The sequence below is a fragment of the Canis lupus genome, chromosome 7 (assembly GCF_048164855.1).
Source record: "Canis lupus baileyi chromosome 7, mCanLup2.hap1, whole genome shotgun sequence".
Taxonomy (NCBI): Eukaryota; Metazoa; Chordata; class Mammalia; order Carnivora; family Canidae; genus Canis; species Canis lupus.
Window position 1 is genome coordinate 44159396 of NC_132844.1, and position 26444 is coordinate 44185839.

Below are 26444 nucleotides of genomic sequence, written 5' to 3' on the forward strand. Positions count from 1 at the left end.
TGGCTTCCCTGGAAAGGCAGTAGGACAGCATCCAGGATCTACACAGGTGGTTGTTTGGAGACCTTAATCAGGTAAGAGTGTACATTGGATATTCTGATCAGATGAGGCCACTGGTTTTGACCTGCAAACAAGGAAGCCATGGCCATGCCATTTTATTCAAGTACTACTGTAAGCAGAACTATTGGATGGGCTATATCCAACTTCCCAGGTGCTGAAGGCTGTATTCTGCAATAATGGGTGATGAATTAGTTTACCTGCCTGGGAGCAGTGGGAGAAGCAGCCAAGGCCACTAATAATGCTCTTTGTGGTCTTGACTCAAGCTAATGCATGCCCCACATCCCTGGCATTCAGGCGGCAGTCAGCTCTGCCTGCCTGTCTCTTGGGCCTAGAGTTCTTGGGTTGTACATCTTCTGTGTGTTCTTGACAGCCTTCCCTGTCAGAATGGGTTGGGGGCCATGCTTTGTAGCATATGGGGGCTGTGTCTTTGACTCTTGCCTGGGCAGTGCTCACTTTGGGAAACTCCCAAATTTTCTCAAAAAGGTTTTCTGGTTGGGAAGGGTTGGGAGCCACAATCCATAGCAGGTGGGACTATGACTCAGGTCTTCACTTGGGCATGAACAGACCAAGCTCCCAGGTCAACAGAAGTCCTAATTTGGGGACCTAAATTAAATATGCCAATACCTTGCTGAATTCCCTGGTCAGATTGTACATCTGACTTGGCTTTACAAGTGAACAAAACCAATGATTAGGACTACTACTTGGGTTCTGCAAGTTGGTGCAAGATGGAAGTACTAGTTCTTGGAAGCTCTTCCCCACTTCTCTTAGTCTTATTCCCAGCAGTAGTACACAGTAAACTTGCCTCTCATTTCTGTAGGGTAAAAGCAGAGAAGGGGCTCCCATAAAGTGACCCACAAGGCTGCAGAGGCTAAATATCACCTCTGGGCTCTCCTGTTCTACTTATTGTAGTAATATTGAAGTATTACTATTGAATATTGAAGTATTGTAAGCTCAGGGCAAACCACTTGGCATGATGTCACACTGGCCTTGGGAAGGCAATGCAATCTATATGTAGCCATTACTCCCTTCTAATGCAATCTGCTGTAGTTTTTTGGTGCAGGGGGCTGCTTCAGCCTCATTCCCAAATTCTAGGATTCTCTCAATGATGTCTTCTCCATGAATAGTTGTTAGTTTTTCTTCTTGTGAGGGGGAGTGAAGTCAGGAATGACCCAGGTTACTACTATCTGAGTGATTTCACTCTTCTAGATCCTCTTAATATATCCCCTATGTCTTCCTCTTCCTCTCTCCTCAAATCCAACTTTATCCATCACTTAATTCTATTTTGCCTCTTAAATATTTTTTTATTCTGTTTACCTTTCTCCCCTTCTTTCTATCTCCTTATGTCAAGCTACCATTGTCACTCACCTGAGCTAATTTAGAGCTTCCTAACTATTTCCTCTAACACTCCCTTCTCCTCAGACATTATATTTTGTACACTGAAAACAGAATTGTCCAAAACACAAATCTGATGTCACTGATTCTCTCTCGCTGGCTTAAAATACTCCAATGTCTTCCTATTACAATAATTTAAAGTAGTCAGTCAGTCTTTAAATGGTCCCAGTCTGGTCGTGATGTCACCTCTCTACATCACTTCAAACAGCTAATCTCTCTCTCTCTCTCTCTCTCTCTCACTTCCTTCAGTATACCATATACGCAAGGGCCTCTTAATATTCTTTCTGATTAGAATGGTCTCCCCCCCACTCCCCATTCTTCAACTCTGGGCCTACTGGATTTATTGTGACACTTCATCACTAAATCTTTGCTTCTTTGGAGAAACTAGTTGGAATGAGTTTTTTCTCTATGGGAACTCGTGAAACCATATAGCTATCCTTCTTTATTCTTACCTTTATGTATGTATGTATGTATGTATGTATTATGTATATATGTATGTATGTATCTGATTATTTGCTTGATGTTTGTCTTCTTATCTGGACTCCTAATTCTGTGAGGTCAGAGGTTGATTTTTGATCTCATTCACCAGTATATCCTGAATTTCCATACCATGTGTAGTACTTACTCCATACTAAATAAAAGTGTGTCAACTTAATGAAGAGATAAAGTATCATTGTAATTTTTGTCTAATAACACACCATAGTTTTCATTGTTTTGATAATAAATATGTCTGTGTAGGATACTTATTCTTTATCATCTATATTAGTAATTTACTTCACCTTGCCTTTGTCCATCTCCTGAAATATGGCATATATATGATTGATATTATTACATGTTGAAATATTGCACCTCAAAAGTATTTTCATTCAGGGTATATTGCCAATTTTCCTAAAGTATCAAGTATATTCATATATTCATGATTAGAAATAATTCTAGGGACGCCTGAGTGGCTCAGTCAGTTGAGCATATGACTCTTGGTTTCAGCTCAGGTCAAGATCTCATAAGTCATAGATTGAGTCCCATGTTGGGCTCTGTGCTGAGTAGAGAGTCTGCTTAAAGATTCTCTCCCTCTGCCCCTCCCCCTACTCAAAGGCATACACTCTCTCAAATAAATCTTTTAAAAAAAGAAATAATTCTAACTCTACTAAAATGCTTGTAATAAAAGTAAAATGTTTCAATACATTAAATATTCAACATGAAGATGTTTTTAAAGTGCTTGAAACATTTTATAAGGAGAAAAGATTGTAGTTTTCAATCTGATTTGCCCTATAATAATAATTTACTTCAGTTAGAAACATCAAATATAACCTAGTTGTCACTGCTTGGAAATTTATAATTTTTAAGAAAGTTCATTTTGATTTAATTATATTTTACTATAAATTTATATTACCTGATACTTTTCTGTGTATCTAATTTATATACCACCCACCCTCATGGCTAACTTATTTTATTGATGAAGAATCCTTTAGTGGTCAAACTCTACTAGTAATATAGGTAAAAATGTTCAAAGTATAGCATATTTAATTTATGATTCAAGGAGAAAGTCAAAATGAAAGTAGATGTTGATTTGTCTTTATCTTCTAACTGTAATGTTAATGAATGGATCATTTAAAAGTTAATATTTACATTAATTTTAAATGTAAAAGATTCAAGATATATTTGCTATAGACCATGTGTTGTGGAAGTGTTAAACAAGTTTGTGGAAGCTATGTTTCTGGTCCACAGTTTCCAAATACAATTGTAGAGTAACTAAGAAATATAGAACAATCTGCATTTACAAAGCTGTTTTCTGGCAAGCATCCCAGAGTGCTGTGTATAATCAAATAAAATCACAATTAATTGTTAGTACTAAAATTCCAGTTCAAACATATCAAACAAAATCACAAATAACAGTGCCAAAAAACCAAATTAAACAGATGGACTCTGACTCTAGATTTCTTAAAAAATGAGTGGGATTAGCTACTTTAATGTTAACCAACATGCTATTTAAGTCTTGGAATCATTTTTAAGGAAAACTTTTATGCTAAACTATGTATAAGTAAAAAAAAAAAAAATTAAGTCTGTGTGTATGTTGTGTCCAATCCACTGAAACAGTCCTAGCTACATAATTGTGTGTCTGGAATGATAGAACATCTTAAACTACAGATCTTCTATTTCAATTACAAACAAGTTTTAAGCAAATTATATTAAGTAAGAGCAGAAAGCTAACTCAATGACATTTGCACTGAAAAATATTAACACAGTTATATAAAATGAGCTTGTCACTTGAAAAGTTACCATTTTATTTGAGGATAGCAAAGGCAAAGTATCTGATAAGAGTAAAAGTAAAGCTATGCTGTTTATTTTATTCTACCAGTAATTGCAAATAAGATGACCTTAAAGCATTCCACATAGAGTGGAAATATCAGATTTTCTTTATCATTTCCATAAGAAATCAAATTTGTTTGTTAAAGTGAGAGATGAGTGGACATACATGAGTTAAATCACTGAAGTGTGACATTATTCACCATTCAACTTCCATAACCACTGTAAAAGTTCCAACCCAAATCATCTTTAACTTGAATAAAAAACATATACCAGTCTCCTGACTCACAAATCTCTCATCTATCACTCATATGGTCACATATTCTTCTCAACAACTTCCCTTTTTCTCCAGTCTGTAAAACTGTTTGACATCCCAAGATCTGGTCTATTATTTTCTGTAACTTCTGACTCAAAATCTCTGATAGGTACATTTTTCCTTAGCACCATAGTATAATTTGCCATTCCTAAAACTTATCTCAATCTTGGGCACCTGGGAGGCTTACTTGGTTGAGCATCTGACTTCTGATTTCAGCTCAGGGTTATCCCATTAAGCCTTGTGACAGGATCCCTAGGGGCTCAGTGCAGAATCAGCTTAGGATTCTCTCCCTCTCCCACTGCCCCTCCCCCTGCTTATATGTGTGCTCTCTCTATCTCTCTCGCTCTCTTTCCCCCTCAAATAAATAAATAAATAAAGTCTTAAAAAATCTCAATCTTAACATAAATTATACCCCTTTTTCATGTTAGATTTTTATTTACTTATTTAGGTTCAAGCAAGATACTAATTCATTCCCAAATAAAATTAGTTTCTCCATTGTGTGTGTGTCCCAAATAAAGGATTTGTTCTTCTTGTTTTATTCTCTATTTAGTTAAAGTTAATTAATTACATTTTTACCAGTTACAGTAAGCCATTCTTATGCACACATTGAAAAAGTTTTCATTATCTTTTCCCAACTTTAATTTTATACTGCATTCAATAGTTTTCTAATTTCAAAAGCATTGCTTTCCAGTTATAAACTATTTTAAAATGAAGGAGGGATATAATATGTATTCATATTTGTAACTCTCAAATGTAACTTTTACTCACACAATGTTTTTTCTTTTTTTTTTTTTTTACACAATGTTTTTTCTTACTCTCTCCCTTCTTCTTGACTATTTCTTTTAGATTATTCCATGAATATTATTTTGAATATTATCTTTCACTGCCCTACTTTTTTTGTGTAAAGTAAAATTTAAGCTGCTATAAAGGCTAGGCCCTAAAATAAGATATTGATAGTGTAAAAGTGTATTTCTCTCTTAACGAATAGTGTGAGCATGGGAGATTTAGACTGGCAGGCTAGATCTATTCTTAAAAAGTTATTCGGAAACAGAGTTGCTTCCATTTTGGGATCTGCCATCACTTACATTTTGTTGCCACTTATTTGGTTAAAACTTGGTACCTGCCATGTCTATGTTTTTGCTTATGGGAAGTGGAAAAAAAGCAAGCAATTTATTTTTAAACAAGTGAGAGGAAAATTGCACATATATTTCAATATGTGCAAAGTTAGTCCATGGAACTCTCTCTGGCTGGGAAATAATAGACTTCGTTTGGGAGGTCGTATACTTGGGAAAAAGAAGAAACAGATACCGAGGGGACAATTGGCATTTTGTCACGTCATTAAAACTGTAAAAAAAAAACATGTGTTCAGAAACACCTGGGTGGCTTAGTGGTTAAGCATCTGCCTTCGGCCCAGGGCATGATCCTGGAGTCCTGGGATCGAGTCCCACGTCTGGCTCCCTGCATGGAGCCTGCTTCTCCCTCTGCTTGTGCCTCTGCCCCTCTCTCTCTCTCTCTCTCTCTCTCTCTCTCTCTGGGGTCTCTCATGAATAAATAAATAAAATCTTTTGAAAAAAAAGTTGTTCAATCCCTAACTAATATTTAGTTTTATGCACTTACCCATGATGTAACTCAAACTTATTGTTAGACATGTAAGTTTCCTGTTTCAGGCTCAAAAACAAGGCTTCAGTACTTTTTTGGTCATTAATATTTTCTATACTTTTAAGTTTTTCCTCAGCATAGTTTATTCAAAGTGTAATCATTATATTATGGCATCCAAACACTTTTGGGTTTCCCATAATATTTTCACTATGTAATCTAAGAAAGTCAACTTTCTTAGATTGCTGACTAGTAGATATTTATCTAAAGGATACAAAAACACTTATTCAAAGGGATACATGAAAGGCTGTTCATAGCAGCATTATCTACAATAGCCAAATTATGGAAACAGCCCATCTACAGATGAATGAATAAAGAAGATGTGGCATATATGTATGCCACATATGTATGTATGCATATGTGTATGTGTATATATACATATATATGTCAGTTATAAAAAATGAAATCTTGCCAGTTGCAATGGCATGAATGGGGCTAGAGAGTATTATACTAGGTGGAATAGTTCAGTCAGAGAAGACAAATACCATAAGATTTCACTCGTGGAATTTAAATAACAAATGAGTGAAGGGGAGGGAGAGAGAGGGAGAGAAACAGAGTCTCATTCTAGGGAATAAACTGATGGTTACCAGAGGGGAGGTAGGGGGGGAGATGGGTTAAATAGGTGATAGGGGTTAAGGAGGGCACTTGTTGTGATGAGCACTGGATGTTCTATGGAAGTGCTGAATCACTAAATCCTATATCTTAAGCTAGTATTACACTGTATGTTAACTAACTGGAATTTAAAGAAAAACTTTAAAAAAAAGAAAGTCATGTTGTTTTATATCTTATTTGTATCAGTACTTCTATAGAAAATTTACATGGTTAGCGCTGTACTCATGTGATTAGTTAAAACATAAGTATGTTCACTATTTGCTGGGAGATGATCCTCCATAGATCTCTCAGATTTCTAGATGTCTTATAAACAGAAACCCTGGCTGACCTTTTTCAGACCATATTTTCAAGAATGTTCGCACAGTGAACAGTCTTGGAAAATAGAAATGGTCTATTTCAGGGACAAATGACAGGTTTGCCTACAACTTTCAAGTACAGGGACAGTCTTTTTCAGAGCAAAGGTGGACATGTTTACTGCCTGTTGTAGTAAAGATGGTGTCTCTCTCTAGAGCAAAGGTTCAGGTGGGCTTAGTGTCAATTATAAAATATTCAGGTTTTCTAAGTTGAGTTCTTTTGTGATGCAGGTTTTAATTCTTCTTTTATGAGAAATTTACATAGTTTATTTTTTTTTAATTTTGTGTTTTTAACACTTATTTTCTAAGTGCTGATTTTTCCCTTTCCTTTTGATGGAATTCCTGTGAACAGATAGCGTGCATTATTTCATTGTGTGATACAATTATTTGATATTCTGCATATATAAGTACATATGTATAAAACATATATAGTGGAGTTCTAAATGGAGGTTATATTTTCATTTGTTTTTCTGAGATCATTACTTAGTTGGCTTAGACAAACTTTATTTATGTGTACTTTGTGGGCTTTCTTCATGGAAGTAAAGTAAACTTTATGTGTTGATAAAAGTTTTACCTCACTAATTATTAGAGGTTTAAAAACATGGCTCCTAACTTATAAATAATTATACAAGACATGTCATTAATCATGCTGTTAAATAATTAGCATCACCAGTGAATATTTTCAGATGGAAAATGCTAAAATCATTTAGTGTTCTTCAATTTATAATTACAGCTAGATTAAAAACATTGCAAATGTTTACTGTATTGATTATCTACTCTCTTATGTAGTTTGCTGATTGTATTTTTTGGGCTACATTTAAAATTTAATGCTTGCATTGGAAGTTAATTTTCTCTTTTTTTCTGAAAATGTACAAAACGGGGTGCCTGGGTGGAACAGTTGGCTGAACATCTGCCTTTGGCTCAGGTCATGATCCCAAGATCCTGGGATCAAGCCCTATGTTGGGGTCTCTGCTCAGCAGAGAGTTTCTCTCTCTCTCTCTCTCTCTCTCTCTCTCTCTCCCCCCCCTCCTTTCTCTCTGCCCTTCTCCCCACCCGTGCTCTCTCTCACTTTATCTCAAATAAAATGTTTTAAAAATATTTTAAAAATGAAATATACAAAAGAGAGACGTGTTTACATTGATAGAGGGGAATCAACCTAAAACTTTTGTGAAGTCTAAATTTTGTTTACAGTACGTAGGCAAACATATACATTATTTCTAGGAATTCAAATGTTCTATACTTAGTGTGCTATCTAAATATGCCTACAATCCCAACAGTGTTTTGTAAAAAAAAAAAAAAATCTTTTAGATTACTGAATATTTTTTCCCACTGAATGACTTAAGTAGAACTGTGTTGAGTGGCATTATCACATTTTCACACAATAGAATTTACTTAAATTTTGATGATTCTAGAATTAGAAATGTTACTATAAAGCAGAATTTGGGGAAATTTTACATTGGGTTGAGTTTCCCCTGGCACAGTGTTTCTTCTTCTATCAAATGCCAAGACCAGGTGCATAGCTAATAGCCTTAAATTGGGATTCTCCAGAGTGATGGATCACAATTCATACTCTTACTACAATCCAAAAGAGCCTCAGGACAACAGCTTTCAGTGGGGTGCCACCTGTTAGCTGAAAGGTAGGAGTTGGAAGAACCCAATCCAGCTCCTGGCAGGGGCTTCCAGAGCACCATCCACCACACACCACCCCCTCCATGTTTTTTGGAATGGCAGCACTTTTTCATTAGCTGACATACTGGATTAAACCAGTAGGAGAGAAATCTTGGCACAATAAATGATAACTTCGAGCTTTAAAATGTCCCAAGGCTTCAGAATGTATCCATTGCTAGTACTCTTATACTTGACCAACTGAATAGCAATATTAAAGGGGTACTTCATAAAAATAATTATTTGTGAGCCCTTCCCAGACTTATCAGTGCAATAGGCTCAGAAGTATATATCTTAATACCCCTTCTTGTGTTGCTTATTATCAGCCAGACACCTGTCCAGTAACTGGCCCTTGGAAACTATATGCAATGAAGAATTAGATGTGATGGAAAATTCAGGCAACCCATGGGTATCCATGCGTACTTTGGCTAGAAGCTAGAAATTTGTCAAGTCTAATAAAAATTAACACAAGAGACCTTGATGGTATTTTTTGTTTGTTATTGTTAATAGTAATTCTTAAGTTTTGCTTCATTCTTTCTTTTTTTAAAAATATTTTGTTTATTTGAGAGAGTGAAAAAAAGCATGAGTATGAGCAAGAGGAGAGGCAAAGGGAGAAGCAGAGGGAGAAGCTGACTGCCCACTGAGCAGGGAATAGGATGCAAGGGCTCAATGAGAGGCTGGATCTCAAGACCTGGATATCATGACCTAAGCCAAAGGCAGATGCTTAACTGACTGAGCCACTCAGGAGCCCCTGATTCATTATTTCTAAGATAGAAGTAAATTGAGTATATTATGTTACAAGTCTTGTTGCCGATGAACATAGAAAAGTTGAAGCCACAGAGAAGAGTGACAAAATAATAAATTATACTTTAAAAATAATTAAAAAATAAATTATACTTTTTAGATGAAAAAGCAAATGAGTTTACTTAAGGAACAGTATAAATTTTGTTTCTCAGAAACCTGCTATACGTGGTTGATTTCTCGATGTCTCACCAGACTATCTGATTCATAAACTTGAGTCAATATAGGATTCAATAGTTTCTAATCTCACCAAGTAGTTCTCATGGTTTAAACTATAAAGCCATTGAACCTGCAGATGCAGCATGGACCCCCACCAAAATATAATTCTGTTGTAGAGACACACAAAACAGCATGAAGTGATGAATCTTTTTCTGACTTAATAGGGCTTTTCTGGGGAGAGAAGGGCAAGCTTCCCAAACTAGTCCAAAAATGACTTGAGAGAGTGAGGAAAGGAGACTGGTTTGGAGTTTTTCTCATTGTCAATAGATGTGGCCAAGATGAAGGTTCCTGTACCTGAGAAAGGGCTTGCATGGTTTGTATTTCCCACCTGTGTCAAAGGAGGGGGCACCAGGCTTTTTTTAATTTATTTTAAGATTTTATTTATTTATTTATTGGAGAGAGAGGGAGAGCATGTGTGCACACAAGTGGGAGGAGGGGCAGAAGGAAAGGAAGAAGCAGACTCCCTGCTGATCCCAGGACCCTGAGATCATGACCTGAGCCAAAGGCAGATGTTTAACCTACTGAACCACCCAGATATCCCACCCAGTCTTTTTAATGAGCTTTCTCATATGTGGGGAAGAAGGGGGGCAGGGAGGAGAGAGGTTTAAAAGGTGCCAGCAAACATCTAAAACTTGAGTCAAAAAAAAAAAAAAGTCAAAAAAAAATAAAATAATACTTGAGTCAGAATATTACAAAACTGTTAGTCTATACTATTAAACAATTCAAATAGAAATAGACATATATTCTTAAATTACATTAGTAAAATTAAAATGGAACTGTATAAGGCATGTGCTATTCTATTTGAAATACATAAAATGGAAAACGAAGGTTGAATTAAGCCCCAAATAAAGTATGTTTAACAGTGATCCTTTTGGAATATTTTCCATTATTTTAGAGTTAAGATTAATGTGTTGCAGGGAATGGTATGACCTTTTAGGTTTTGCCACAACTTAGACAAATGACCCTCTACATTTGTCCAGCATGTTAAAGCTTTTCTTCTCCTAGTGGTAGAGGAGGATGGATTCTCTGAGATTTTACAGACTGACAACATCTTATCTAAGGCATGCACACATAATTCACAAAAGTAGAGAAGGCAATTTATCCACTACTGTGACTATTTATTTGCTTTTTAATTGACTTGGGCTAGTTTTGTACAAGAAACCATTAAATCATACTTGAATACAAAGGAGATATATGATGGGTGAGAGCATCTGTGTTGGTAATTTCTAAGTAAATAAATTACACCTATTCAAACACTTCATAGAGCACTTACAGGAACAATTAAATTCTCGGTCAGTGCTGTTTTCTGGAGATATATAAGGTTCGTGTGGTTATATTAACAAAGCATTGTTCCTTCAGGCAAGATACCATTTACATTTAGCTATTAATGTAAATGTCATTATGATTTAATGGAGATTGATATCATCAAGAGAAGTAATACATACATTATTCATTAGACCTGTGGATATTTAGGTAAAGACAAAAAGTTATCACACCTCAAAGTAAGTGCAAGTTCTATTTTAATTTTATATCTGAGTTGGATAGATATTAAATATGCACAACTATCCTGTGTGCCAAATTTCTAAAAAGTATGGAGTCCAAATCACATTGTTTCTTACTAGTATACCAGGGACATTTAATGCATCAAAGTCTTCCATCTGGAAATGATTTGTAACTTTTCTGAATGTGACACATAAAAGGAACATCTAACTTAGTCATAAATGCTTATATATCTTCATGCACAGATGGCCCATGAGATCCCCTTTGCTTCTAATATCACATTTAAGATTATGGACGTGATTCTGATAAAGAATGTTTTACCAAGTCAGAATTTAGGGAAAACATTAGCTGAAGATTATGAAAAACTCTTTTCTCCTTGCTAAATTTAATTCTATGTATATGTGTGCGTGTGTGTGTGTGTGTGTGTGTGTGTGTTAAGTCAGTTGGCGAAAAGTTAAGAAAATTAGGAGGGAGTCATCAGTTCAACTTTTACACCAAAACTGCTTCTACATTTTTTTAAGACACAACATTACATAGTGATCATACATCACTCACTCTGTTTTGTCAATTCCTCACTCCCCAGTTATTCTTAGGTTTGAACAGACAATCCATATCACAACCTGTCTTAGAAGTTCAAGTTCTGTGGAAAAGACTCTTCAGTTCTTTGCTTTCCTTGCGGAAAGTGAACTTCTTTTATTTGTCTATATGACCAACTTAGTTCAATTCATTACATTTATTTACAACTTTTCTCATTTATGGTACTGTATGGTGATTCCTGGAGATATATTAAAATCAAGAAAAACTGAACTTAAGACAACAAAATGAAAATTGTGTTTTAAAATATGCTTTCATTCTTCCATCTTTATAATTTATTCTTAAAAATCTCCTTAGGAAAACAATAGCTCAAGCTTTGCATTAGAATAAAACCTTAGGAAGCACAATTGTACAGGGTTCCTTTGATTTATGTAACATTTTTATTTAAATTAAATAGACATGGCATAGCTGCAGGTACTCAAAATAAGCATTTTTTATCGACATTTAATACTTCCTAAGGAACCAGAAAATTAATATTTGTGTATTTTGTCATGTGTCCAATAATGTCTATAATTTAGTACATTTTCATATTTTGTTGAATGGATGAATAAATAGGTGCATACTCCATGCTAGGCACTGAACTCAATACTTTACTGCATTATTATTCACTTAATCTTTGTTAAATATGCAAGCAAAGTAATCTCACTGTAATTTTACTCCTGCAAAAATTTAAAGATTTTATTGCTTAAAAATTCTATTGCTTAAATATTTTCAATGGTTTATTCAAGGTTAAATAGTACAAAAAGAGAATAAAGAAGTTTAGATTGTTAAGCCAGACTCAAAAATAATTTTACTTGTATTTCCCCTCATTGGTTACAAGTCCAGTAAATGCTTATTAAGTTAGTGCGTGTTTTATAATTTCAAATTGTGGAATAAGAAATGACAGTAGTGTATGGGAACTGAAATTGACATAATATCCTCTATTAACTAATCCTGGGACCAACATACTTCCTTTATGATAAACAATACTGATTTCAAGTTAAAAATAGAGTAGTTACTTTTTTCTGTAAAACTAATATAGATTACTTATCAAGACTGATTTATCAAATTGTATCATCAATACTTGCTTCAAGACTCTAACCTTATTGTGTCTACTGATGCAAAGCTATTAAGTCATAAATGTTGCCCAAGCCCATTTTAACTCTCTGTCTTGGTCTCTCTACCCCAAGAGCATCAGCAAAGACCCAACAATACTCAATACTTTACAATACAATACAATACTCTGCCTTTTCCCATCCAAGAGACTTGCTAACATTTTGCCAAAGTCTTTCTGAGTACAAAAGTTCTAATAAAGTTGGCTTTGTTTTGATCAGCAGTTTTTTTTTTTTCTGGGGTTTCTTAGAAAGATTTGACAACCAATAAGTAGCCTAATATTAATTAGCAGGAATCTGCTCAAGGAATAAGCAAATGGCATGGAAGAATAATTATTAATAGAAAAATATAATAAGAATGAATATTTTAGGAATATATTAAAAGTTACAGTGTATTCAGTATTTAATCTAGGCAGGATAGTTATTTCAAAGCATTTTGATACAAATTTTTATTTATCTCCTTCCACTTTTCTTTTTCTCCTTATGCTTCTAGATGGAAAATTTCAGGGAAATAACTTTATATCTTAATAGCAGAAAAGCCTTTTGTTCCTCAAATAAAATGTACATGAAAAATAGAAAATTATTAAGAGATTTTGGAATGAAAAAATTTACCTTAATATTATGTTCCTCTTCTATAAAGTGCAGATAATAGTAATGAATTTATATGATTATTTTAAGGATTATATGAGATTAGGTGAGGTACTTTATATAAATTCATTGTATCTGGCACAAAGGAGACAATCAAGGAAGACAGTACTTCTACTAGTTGTTTAAAATGTAAACAATTTCAAAATCAAAATTGAGTAAAAATGGTAAACCAAATTTTGGATGGATATTACCTCCCAAAGTCTTAAGGACAAATTCATTCAAAGTAATGTATTTTTGTAAACCACAGACTAAATCCTTCCAAAGCCATTCTGTGAAAATAAAATTTGATTTTATTTTACTAGAATGATTATATTTAGACATTATTTTTATTGCAAAAATTATTTTCCTGTTCATATTTACCACACCTAGAAGAAGTAACAAAACCATATTTTACGTCACTCCTATTAACTGACCATTAATATCCATAAATGTTTTTTTGTGGAATAACATCATACCAACCATATTTCCTTCCACTTGTGTCAAAAATTACTCAGAAGAAAGGTGGCTGTGTCTTGAAAGATTTAATGAGATGTCATACAGCTAGTGGAAAAAAAATGATTTGTGTATTTCTACTTCTCTTTAAGGAAATAAATACTATCCAATACTGATCTAAAAAAAATCAAAGTATATAGTTCTTAGCAATCATTTTTATTTATTTATTTATTTATTTATTTATTTATTTATTTTGCAATCATTTTTAAAGAATCCTTTGTCAGTGATTTCAAAATGAATAAGTACCAATCATATGTTCAGTATAATACTGCATATAATAGAAGGCCCAAATATGCACCTAGAAAAACATAAAATAGATCCTGATATAGAAAGATCTGGATTTTTAATCAACAATCAGTAGGTGTTTACCTTTCTGAGCAATTTTTTTATTTTAACCTTGTATGAGGGCTGAGTTAATCATCCATCTCAGTGCTTAGTACTTGGAACAGTGTTTTCACTGGTTATTTTAACCCTTTCCCAATTGTTTATTTTCATTCCCATCTTTGATTACCAAAAATTTTGACATTATATCATATTCTAATAGGTTTTAAGACTCTTTAATTATTTTTCTTGCTCATTTTTCACTGTGGTTGCTATCTTTTATTTATAAATATGCTTTTCATATTAATATATTGTTAATTCAGAAAAGGAATGTTCTGCTACAATCCGTCATCTGCTAGCAGTGACCTTTGTTGGTTAGGAGATTTAATGCCAACATAATTAGATTCACATAATTTTAGAAATTATTCTCAGTTATAAGTGAAATGAGGACTTTCTTAATTTTAAATTAACTTTATAATCTTATGTTTATTAAAATTTATAGATTTAACTTTGTAATTTTGTATTTAGATTTTTAATTTATTTTTATTTTATATGATTTTGAGCTGTTGGGTAGGGATTTAATTTCCATCCATATAGTAAGCCAATGTGCTTAGCAGCATCTACTATAAAATTTAGTTTTTTTTGTTTGCTTGTGGGACCACTTCTATCATGTATTAAGTTCCTACACATGTCTAGTTCTGTTTTTAAGCTCTATTTTGTTCCATATTGGTTTGCTTATTCTTGCAACAATTCTACACTTCTATTTTATCATAATATATTTTTAAGTGTAATGTTTAATATTTAAAAATCGTCCCATGTGGTTTTCATATATTCAAAGTTAATTCTAAGGTAATTAATTGCTGCCATTGCTATTGTGTGTGTGTGTGTGTGTGTATATATATTCTACTGCATCTGGGTGTTATAACCAGGCAACATATTAGTCTTGGCTAGAAAGACCATTGTTGCATAAGAGATCTTGTAACTGTGTCAAACAATGCATTTTAGAGAGCAAAAAGCAAAGGAAATTGCATGCCAAGAGTAAGGAGACAATTTAAAATCCAGGAACACATAGTAACCAGGGAGGGAGCTAGGAGAATAAATTAATTAAGTGGTACATGTAGCTCTAATAAAAAAAAAAAAAGAAAGAACACACTGTATAAACAAAGTAAATAAGACAGTAGCACACGAATTAAGAACTAGAAACATGGTGACAAAGGAAAATGTATGAATAGGTTCTTCAAACATGGTATGTCTCTCTGGTTATGTTGTATAAGCCAACTTACCCTGGACTAAGTTTGAGCTACCTGTTTTTCTACTAGATATGTTCTTGTACATGTATTATTCTGTGTTTTATTTACCTAAGGTTTTGTTTGTTGAAGTGCTTTTGTTTTTGCTTTACTGACATTTTAATATTTCCCAGTTTAACTTTAAATATGAGATGTCTTTAAAAACACCTCTTAGCCTCTTTTGAAAGCTTATCTTTCAAATTCTTTAAAACTGAAATGCAAGTGGATATTTTTCTCCTATGGATAGTAGTAGTGGGTAAATTGCTTTAAGTGTATTAAGCATAAAGCATGGTGTAAGAAATTTTATTATTTTTTTTTCAAATTTGGTTTTACTGTTTTAAGTGGGTTTTTTTTTTTGAGGTTACAAGCAAAAATAAAATGGTTAAATAGAAAAAAACTAGAAAGACTAATAAATAGAAATGAGTAAAGGTGGGATGAAGCAGAAAATGAAAATAACTAAAGTAAATTGTGTCCTGCTTTTAATTTCAGCTAGGGGCTTTGAGGTACATTAACTGCAACCTGAATTGCTTCTAATGTTCCAAATCACCATAGCAATTTATTATACATTTATAAGTGCAGAGTTGTAGAACGCAGTGAGGAAAAAGAAATATACTAAGAAACATGCAAGTCATTGTGGATTAGATCCCGGTGAAGTCAGTGTGCCCACCTTTGCTATGCACTGAAGTGTGCACATCACTTAGTCTTTAAAAATATCCTAAATTATTTTTTAACTTCTACCTTAAAATCATGTCTTGCTATTGTGGACATGCTTCTTTCTCAAATTTTTAATAAAACACCTATGAAAATAAAGCAAGTGGTGAAAGTACACAGTACATATAACTTGATAATAGTTATCTGAGTACCAGAATCAGGATTGAAGGGAAGAAGGCTGAAAAGTGAAGTAATAGACTGCTTAATCCCATCATCATGAAAACAGACACACACATTCCCTACTCTTTCTCTACATTTCTTTCTTGTTTCAAAAATTTAAGCCCCTTCCCAGTCTCCAAACAGAGAAGATTGTTCCCTTACTGGGCCTCTGTAGCTTTGGAGTTAGATAAAATCGTTATCCACAGGTACCCTGGCCACTGACAAGAGGCACAGGAAATATACTGTGATTAGTGGGTTGACTGTAGCTATTAGATATAATGAATAGGATTGTCTTCTGCCTCTACTCTCCATCAGGACTAAGAATATAGGAAATGAAGCTCTAAGGGATGCTTCTGAAAAAGCAACAGGAATCTGTGCCCAGGGTCTTAATGAATTCAAGGAATTATAACACTGAACATTCAAAATCAGGAGATATGTAAGAATAGGCATTTAGGATAATGCAGCTAAAGTGCAAGAGATGAGGGGCAGATCTTTAAAATGGAGATAATAGATGCCTGGGTGTCACAGTCAGTTGAGCATCTGTCTAGCTCTTGGTTTCTGCTCAGGTCATGGACTCAGGATTGTGAGCTCAAGCCCTGAGTCATACTTCACATTCAGTGAGGAGTCTGCTGGAGATTCTCTGCCTCTCCCTTTGCCCCTCTGCTGCTTGCGCTCCCTCTCTCTCAAATAAATAAATAAATAAATAAATAAATTTAAAAAATTAAAATGGGGTTATAATGAGTAGTCTTATTTATTGTGGATAGGTACAAAATATTGAGGTGAAGAGGAGAAAAAGATCATTGAATGTAAGATGTTGAAGACATAAAGAGTCCAGGTTGTGATTATTTCATCTATATAGATATTGATATCATTGGAACTGATTAAATGAGATGAGAGGAAAGAAAGTCTGTGATCCAGGAGCTAAAATCTCTCGTATGAAAAGAATGGGAGAGTGAGAAGGCAAGTCAGTGGAAGAGAGGATGAGAGTGCTCTGTGATTTATAGGTGTGTTCTATGGGTTGGTAGCACTGGAGTTCCTGAGAATTTTTAGAAATGCAAAATCTTAGGTCCGATTCCAGACTTTACTGAATCAGAGTCTGCAATGCATTTTATTTTTTATTTTTTTAAAAAATATTTTATTTATGGGGGGAGGGGGAGAGAGAGAGAGAAGCACAAGCAGGGAGGAGAGTGAGAAGCAGGCTCCCCAGTGAGCAAGGAGCCTGATGCTGGGGTCGATCCCAGGACCCTGGCATCATGAGCTGAGTTGAAGGCAGAAGCTTAACTGACTGAGCCAGTTAGGTGCCCCTGCACTGTGTTTTAACAAGAATCCCATATGATTCACACTAAAGTTTGAGACAAACTGGGAAAATATGCACCTCAAAAAGCCAAGTATTTATTTATTTTTCTTTCAAAGGAGAAAAAAGGAGTAATGTCTGGAAGCATTGATAATGAGCCACAAGAATAGTTACTCAGCCTCCTGTCTCTGACATATTTGATATGTAAGAAAAGAACCTCAACTTAAAGTTACAGAGGAAGCTTGTTCTCTGAAGAAAATTAGTTTTCTTTTAAAGATGTATTTTCCTGGAAGCACATTATATTCACTTTTGTAAAGCTTTAAAAAATATTACTCAGGTCCCACTCCTAGAGTTTCTGATTTAAACTGGTGGGTATGCAGAACAGAGATAGATTTTCATTTATTTGTTTGCTTCCTCTTTTGTTCTCTTATTTTGCTTTTAGTAACTAGAATGATTATGATGTGCATCCAAGGTTAGAGATTTAAGGAGCAGAGGGAAAGATAAAAAGGCTAAGAAATTGAGAAAATAGAATTTTTCTTATCAGAGAGAAGAAGATCTCAGGAGAGCACCCTGGAAGTGTTTGGACATGCTATGTTGACATGTCAAGAGTTTAGGTGATCTGTGATAATTAATGCTTGGATAATGAGTAGTGACTCAGTTTTAACCAGATTTGAGCCATAAATGGAACTGATTCTTTTGGTTTCTGAGAAGGTATAAGTACCAGATCTATTGCTATCTCTCTTCATGAGGAAATTTAGAGTTGGTGGCTCCTTGTATCTTGGTTCAGAATAATTTTTACCAGAAGTTACTCACAAATGTTTAGCTTCGAACTTTCCCAGTTTTCTTACAGATAATAGTATTCCCAAGTAAATCTCCACTTCCTTAAGTAGTACAGTAAAGTTCACTGGTGCTGGCCCAGTAGCAATTTCTTAACTAGAGGATTTACATTCATAAAAATAATACATAAACTCATTTTTCTACAGATATAATTGAAAAGATGAAATATTAGCTATTTATATTTTATCTAATTCGTTGGGTATTTTTTCTTCCCTATTTTATACTCATGATTCCTGGTTTTAGTTTAATTTAAAGTTTTATTTTTACAATAAACTTTTTATTTAAGACTTCTAAAATTCCATTTAACTTAAACATTTTATTTTAGCACATCTTCTAGTATCTTTATCTCAATGACAACTTGGTTGGACATGGAATCATTCATTTTGTCTTATTTTCTTAGAGTGTCCATAAAATTCGATGGTCTGTAATCCTTACAACAGCCTCCAAACTAGTCACCCTGCTACAACTTTAACTTCTAGTAACCTACTTATCACAAAGTAACCAGAGTAGTCCTATTAAAATATAGATTCATTTGTTACTCCCCAGCTTAAAACTCTCTTGGGGCTCTCCATCTGTCAGAATAAAATACAAATTACTAAATTTAGCCTTCTTAGTTTGTAAATTGATGGTTATTAAATAGGATGCATATGACACAATTTGTAGATATCATAGGCATACATTCACAGGTATCTATGTCCCATATGAAGCAATGGGACATGGAAAGAAGGAATATCTAGTTATTTTGAAGAACTGGAAGCACATGTTATATCAAATGGACTCCTTCCACAGGTCCATACAGTTGGTTTAATAATACTGTTCTTACAGAGAGTCAAACACACTGTTTCTTTTTTGTTAACATGACAAATAAGATCTGCATTTAACTTTACAAAATACACCTGACTGTTTTATTTGGATCAGTTCATAATTGAGTTATGTTCACTAAATGTAATCTCACTAGACTCATCATTTGTCTACCAACATTTGTTACAACAAAGCCTCAGTCCACTTCTCTCACTCATCTCATATAGTTCTTTTCAGATTCAGAATACTTCAGTTGCATTGGAATGTTTCTTTTATCTCAAATGAAACCAACCTGCTCTCACTGCAGAGAGCAAAATTTCAAAATACCAAGAAGTTCTTTGTATCATTCAAATCTCAGTTAGCTTTATCCTCTTTAAAGAGGTCTTCCCAATCTACTCAGTCTAAATCACTAACAAACCTAGCCCTTCCCCATTTTTCTCCTATTACTGATTTTATTTATTTCTTTGTAATTACCATTTTCTGTATTTATCTTGTTTGTGTTTGTTGTTTGTTTATTTTTGCCTTTTTATTATACTTCCTTCTACCTAGCAGCTTGTCCATTCATAAATCTGTTTGTCTTTATATGTTATGTATGATTTATTTATGATTTTTTCCTGATAACCATTTAAATACAGGCTGGACATATGCAAAAATGAATACCAGAAAACATTAAGTAGTAACCTTTAGGAAAACATATTTACTCTCTCCCCAGATTCTAACTGAAATACTCAGAAATATAGGGAAAAAAGATATATTATTTTAAATGTAGTAGAAACTAAAACTTATAGCCTATAATATGCAAAAACTAAAATAGTCTATAATATGACAATAATCTAAAATCAGTATGACCTTATCACTAAGGGCCTTCCATTTTCATTCCAACCACAATAATCACAAGTCAATATTCTTGAGTTCTAAACAACACATCTCTCCCTCATTGTATCCTGGAAAGTGAGGCATGAACACATGACTTATAGAAGATGAATAATTTTAGTCCTGTAAGGTGTCTTATGACAGAATAATGAGAGAAGGGCATAAAACTGCAATGAGAGGATTGCATATGGAGGTGGCCTGCATGAAGTAAGGTCTTACTCTAGCAAAAGGGCAATGACTGGCATCTGGACCAAGATGAATATGTTGATGCAAAACATGGTCTAATTATGGCTGTTCTTACCCCACCAAGGGTCTTTGTGCCCCTAAGCTTTTCAGGAAACAAAAAAGACAAATTTTTGAGTGATAGAAATGTGGCTGAATTTAGTTTTAGATATTAATTCTATGAAAAATAAACAAAAAAGATGACTGAATTTATCTCTAAGACAATATGTTTTATACCTGCATCAAATAGGATTAAGAATTAACGGATTTGAGGAACCTGGGTGGCTCAGTTGGTTAAGTGTTCAACTCTTGATTTCATCTCAGGCCAGGATCTTGGGGTTGTGAGATCAAGGCCCTTGTTAGGCTCCAAGCTGGGCACAGAGTCTGCTTAAGATTCCCTCTCTCCTTCTCCCTCTCCCTACCCCCTTCCTCCACCTAAAATAAATAAATAAATAAATAAATAAGACTTTCTCAGGTGTTTTTTCAGATCACAGAGTCAGGTTTTCATTTAAGCTATTATACAAAAATGAAAGCTATGCTTCTGCAAATCTAAGTTTGTACTTATGAAATTTGTATCTATCACACAGGAAGATATTTTCTGCTACCATCTATGTGTCCTCCCTATGTTAGTATTTTAAGGGCTACTGTGAGCTCTTTAACCTTTCGCAAATATCCAGTTTTCTTTCCTCCCAGGCATATGGAAGAACAGCACATCCTTATCCCTGTAAAGTTAGGAGTGAACATTAGACTTCTTTTGTCCAGTCAAGTGTGGGTAGGATGATATGAATCACTTTCAGGCAATAACACTTAATTGCCAAGCTGATCGCTTCTTGGCCTCTTGGCTAAGATCATGTGTAGTATTTGTTCTTATCAGTTTAATTGCCAAGCTGAGATTCTTCTGTGTTTTATTCTGCTACCTAGTGACTATAGTGAAAATAAGGGTTGAGGAACAGTGCTAAGCCGTCACACAAATAATACATTCCCAAGAGTTATGTACACCCACAATGGATTTCATAGAGTGGGGAATAACTCTTTGCTGCTTTAAGCCCTCCAGGTTGTAGGTCACTGCTACGTTTTTTGTTACTATTATTTAGCTTAACCCAACTGATCCATGAGTCAAAAGTATTCACTTTTGTGAATACTTTTTCCTTTATAACTGAAGTTCTTCCCAACGCCATTCAAATTAGACTGTATGCTGTCTGAAGCTGTTTGGTCCCTGTCGTTTCCAGAATTAAAGTAGGTAGAGGGGATAATACTTGTTATTGTGAACTTTAAAGTCATGGAAGAAAAATGAAGTGCTGAAGGGCAATTTGATCAGTAAATGCTAAGTGTTACTCATTATGTAAAGGGAATAAGTAATTTACCAACTGCTTCATATTGTCTAAAATGTCTGCCCATGTGCTCAGTCAAATGAACAGGGTTTTCCATGAATGAGTCTTTCCTCAGTACACAGGAACAACAAAGAAAATAAATAGCATTATAGGGATTTTGTCCAGGGAATTAAAGCAACAAAACATTTTCTATGCTATATATATAAGAGAGTTAACTATAACAACAAAAAAATGGTATGTTCTATTTGTGTTTATAGGAAATAGCTGCATTCATAATTTAATTAAATAAATTGAAAAAGCAAAGCAAAAAAAAAAAAAAAAAAAAGATGGGTCAATGGAGATTTCCAAGGAAGAGTCTGACATTAAACACTGCTTTTGTTGTTGTTGTTGTTTTGTTTTGTTTTTTGTTTTTATACACAATGTTTTTTAAGTGCCTTAAAATATTCTAGTCACTGATATAGGTGCTGGAGATAGAGCAACATCAGATCTCTTTCTCTTATCTCATGAAATATTTTTGGGGGGGCAGGAAGGGTAGGATGTTCTTTTGTTAGGAAGATGGAAGGAAGTAAAATAAGGATAGCTTTTAGTGGATAACAGAGGTTATGACTGTCATAATCTATTTAGAGATTAACTGATGTAATACAGGTGAAGTGCTTATCACTATACATGCATATATATATACACATGCATATATGAAGTACTCAGTAGTTTTTTTTTTCTAATTAGTATTAATATTTTCTTATGCTAGGACTTGAGTATGGATATAACTTAAAAATATAAGGTGTGATACATAGATATCAATATCTGTCTCTTCCTTCTCTTCAGCATAGTATCAGGAATCTTTTTGAAAGCATGTGATAAAACTGTTAGTTAGCTAGTCTAATCTGAATTACAGAAGATAAGTAGAAATTAATCAAGTGAAGCAGAGATAAGAAATAACTTCAGGAATACAGAACATAAATGAAGGCACAAACTGCATATTGCTAAGGTAAAACTCCAAAGCAGTAAGTTTTACAAATCAATCTCAGCAGGTAGAATGAGTGGCAAGTGCACATAGACAGTAGAAATGTGGGTCATTGAGAACCTTAATTGTCATGGGAAAGTACATGAAATTTTTGTTTTGGAGACATGGAAATTCAGTTTTGAATTTTAAGAATGAGAGTTATATGGCCAGGTTTCATATTTTATTCAATCTGATAGCTGTACAACATATATATTTATGGAAAATTTCAGGCAAAGATGCTAAATGGGAGGCATCTAAATAAAACATTTTAGGTAATGGATAATGAAAGCTCAAGTTGGAATATTACACAGAAAAATGGAATCAGCTCAAGGATTATTATTAAGGAAAATTGACTTTACCTATTGACTGAAGATGTGTGATCTGAGAAAATAGTAAATGTACACACCAAAATAGTAAAAATAGTAAGAAGTATATACCAAAGAAAGGTGTATAGAATAATGGGACTCCTATCAGGGGAGTGATCACCATTATAGGGAAAGATGATGGATGATGACTAAGGTAAGCAAAATAGAATAAGAAAGTGATAAAATCTAAAGTAAAAAAGGATCAGTTCAGGTTAGAGGTCTGCATTTGGGAGCCATCAACACTTAGTTGATAACAGAAAAATGTGAATGAAATCACTTGGAGAAGTGAGTGCAACTTAGTGTAATCAAAGAGGGAGAGTAAACATGAAGGCAGAGGAAGAGCCCATCATAACAAAGATAAGCTTCCAGTTATGAAATAAATAAGTCGCTTGGATAAAAAGCACAGCACTAGGGAATTCAGTTATTAATATTACTATAACTTTGTATAGTGACAATAACCACACTTGTAAACATTTCATAATGTACAGAATTTTGAACTACTATTCTGTACACCTGAAACTAATATGTCAACTATACTTCAACTAAAGCTTTAAAAAAAAACCTTAAAGAGAGCTAGTATTACCTTCTTTATTAATATTAGTATATAAAAAGGGAAATAGAGTAGGTTAACTTCACAGTTGATGATGCTTTATGTGCCATCTAGGGTTATAGACTATTTTCTGTAATCCTTACAGCCAGCCTGAAATATCACTTAATATATGAACAAAATGTCTTAGATTAACTAAATTACTAGAGTGAAGATACCTAAATTTTAGTCCAAGACTTTCTGCAAAGACCATCATCCTTCCTTTGACTTGGTCATGAAACTTAAGAATTAGGAATAAGAAGGTTTATGATGATAATGATGCTTTATAAAAATGAAAACCAAAGAAATATAGTTGGTTTTGTTTCATAAGGATCACATACATTTGATATTTCTTTGTATTTTCATTTACTATGCCAAGTGGATTTTTTTTTTCCTGTGAGAGGGGACAATTATACTGAGAATCTTCGGGATAATAGTAAAACTACCATTTATTGAATATGTCTAGGCTTTGATGCTTTACATAGATATCATAGATATCATACATTTATAATTCTCATGTTTATTTCATATATGTTTTATTATACCCATTTTTTGTTGAATATTACCGATGAGAATTCTTTAAGTGGCAAAGCAAAGTTTTCAGGTTGACTTTTCTATCCTTTCTCCATTTCTTCTTCATCCCCATGCTTTTCCTGTATAATACTTCCTGGTGGTAGCACCATTCTTTCATCAGAAAGCAGTATACCTAGCAGAGCTGCCATTGACAATGCCTCTTTCATCATAACTAGAGTCTGACTTAGAACTGATGCATTATGTCTTCTGTCTTAAAAATTGTGTAATGTGCATCCACTGGCCTCCAGCTCCTTACAGAAGAAACTAGTCATAGGAAAGAAAAGAAAACAAACCAGTAAATAGTTTTGTCTTTCCTATAATTCTCAGTAGGGCAAATAGCTAAAAAGATGTTATGTTTGTGTCTTTCATTTAGTGACATAAATATTTGAAGATGTATTAGCATAGGACAGAATATGAGAAGTTAAAAAATCACTCCCATAAATAATTTCTTGTCCCCATATAAAAATTCCACTTTTAAGACAGTTAGAAAGATACAGCCCTTTAGAATTTCATGGTTTATATGTATACAGATCTTAAGGACTCCATGTCATTTGGTTTCATATTTTGCTTAATAGCTCAGCTAGAACTTCTCATGGGCAAAACCAGTAAATAAAACTTTGGGCAAATGATTATAGGTTTTCTCTAAAAAAAGCTCATAAAATTCAAAAAATGAATTTGAATGCTACCTTTGGTCAAAGAATTACTCTATGACTCAATTCTGTCAGTATTTTTTCCCAATGATAAGTCCCTACAGTTGTTCTTTTTTTATTATTTTTAATTTTTTAGAACTCATTATACCATATAAAACAGAAAGGGAAATGGATAGCTCTATACACCAGATAGATTTTCAACTTCTCATTATATTATTCATAGGGAGAATCTTGTCCTTTTCCTAAATTTCAGTAGCTGTAAAGCAATAGAGTTATCTTTAACTGAAATTAGTATTTTGTTCTTTGAATCAAAATCAAAATATTATTTTGCCAAGCATTATTATCATTCTGATCCCTAGAGAAGACTATTTTCAAAAGAGATAGAATACTCAGTACCTCATCTTTCTGCTTATGTGCACAACTAAGGAGAGGTTTGCAACAGCAAAATTGAGGTTTTTAAATCCTCTAATATGAAAGTTGTATTATGTGAGCAATTTTTGTGGCTTTTCATATTAATATTGCATGCTATCACAATTCATTTTCACCAATTTAGATGGTGTAGAAACATGCTGAACACTTCAGTAAAATGGTATAATGATTATATTTGCATATCATAAGAGTAGAAGCAAATACTAAAAATATACAGCACCAGTACTTTATGAAGGACAACTTTAATACAAATGACTACTTAATATAAAGTATTTTATTATCTGCAACTGGTAGAGATATAGCTGCTTCACCGAGCTTATGTTTACTTCTTACTGCAAAATTCATAAAGCAATATCCACTGAAGTAAGTAGAGGTTTGAGTAAATGACCATAAATAGTATCATATATTTTACCCAGAAACTGCAATGTTACATTATTAAGGAAATGTCTTCTTTTAAATTGTATTCATTTAATTGAATTACTGGACATTAACTTGATGTAAGCATACAGGAATTCACAATGTAATGTATGCTATTCATTGAATCATTTATAATATTACTTAACTTTATGGGCCATTCCAGCATTTTTGGAAGAGGTTCTAATTTTTTAGCTTTTTTTTTAGACTTAGTCATTCTAGGTATTGGAGAGACTATTTGGCACTATATAGATCACTTTTGTCCTCAGGGCCCTTCCCATAACATCCCCCTTCACCTATCACCCCCCTCCCCCCAACAACAACAACAGAAAAGCAGAGGAACTTGAATGTGTTTTACATTGTTTTTGTTTTTAACATTCTCATATTCTTACAATATGAGTTGATAAGGCCTGATCACAGATTGAAAATTACAAGATAAAAATTCCATTTCTTCTACTGTACTTTCTTTTTCAAGCATGAGATTTGAGAAATTATTAGGGCAGATCATTAGGACATTAAATCAGGTGGTATTCCTCATTCCTAGATAGCTCGAAAATATGTCATAAAAACTGGTTTAGAAGATTACATTTAACTTATATTATTTAAAGGGATGAGTATGACATAAATATGAACTCATAATAATTAGGTTGTCATTTTGCATACCTGGGGTAGGTTTGCAATTATTAGTATCAAGCTTCAAAGAAAAAATATAATAAAACTCCAAGCATAATCAAATCTTTGACCTAAGAATAGATATAATGCAATGGAAAGCATGTTAATGTTTTTGTCAGAAAACCTGGTCCAGGTCTGCCTTTGACAGGTGCTGAAATGCTGCATCTCAGTTATGTTGTAAGTGAAGTGGAGGTTAAAAGATCTCATATTGATATTG

At 33.6% G+C, this 26444-nt stretch overlaps 1 protein-coding gene, 1 long non-coding RNA gene and 1 pseudogene across 2 annotated transcripts in view; 2 read left to right on the forward strand and 1 right to left on the reverse strand.

Annotated features, from left to right (window-relative positions):
• The window catches only part of EYS (eyes shut homolog), a 1513100-nt gene that overhangs the window by 299847 nt on the left and 1186809 nt on the right, over positions 1-26444 (forward strand). The window lies entirely within an intron of this gene.
• LOC140637435 (U2 spliceosomal RNA) lies at positions 21027-21126 on the forward strand (annotated as a pseudogene).
• LOC140636294 (uncharacterized) overlaps positions 23958-26444 on the reverse strand; it is a 54832-nt gene continuing 52345 nt past the window's right edge. The window contains exon 3 of the long non-coding RNA XR_012033580.1: positions 23958-24326. This is a non-coding gene — a long non-coding RNA (uncharacterized lncRNA). The remainder of the gene's footprint in view (positions 24327-26444) is intronic.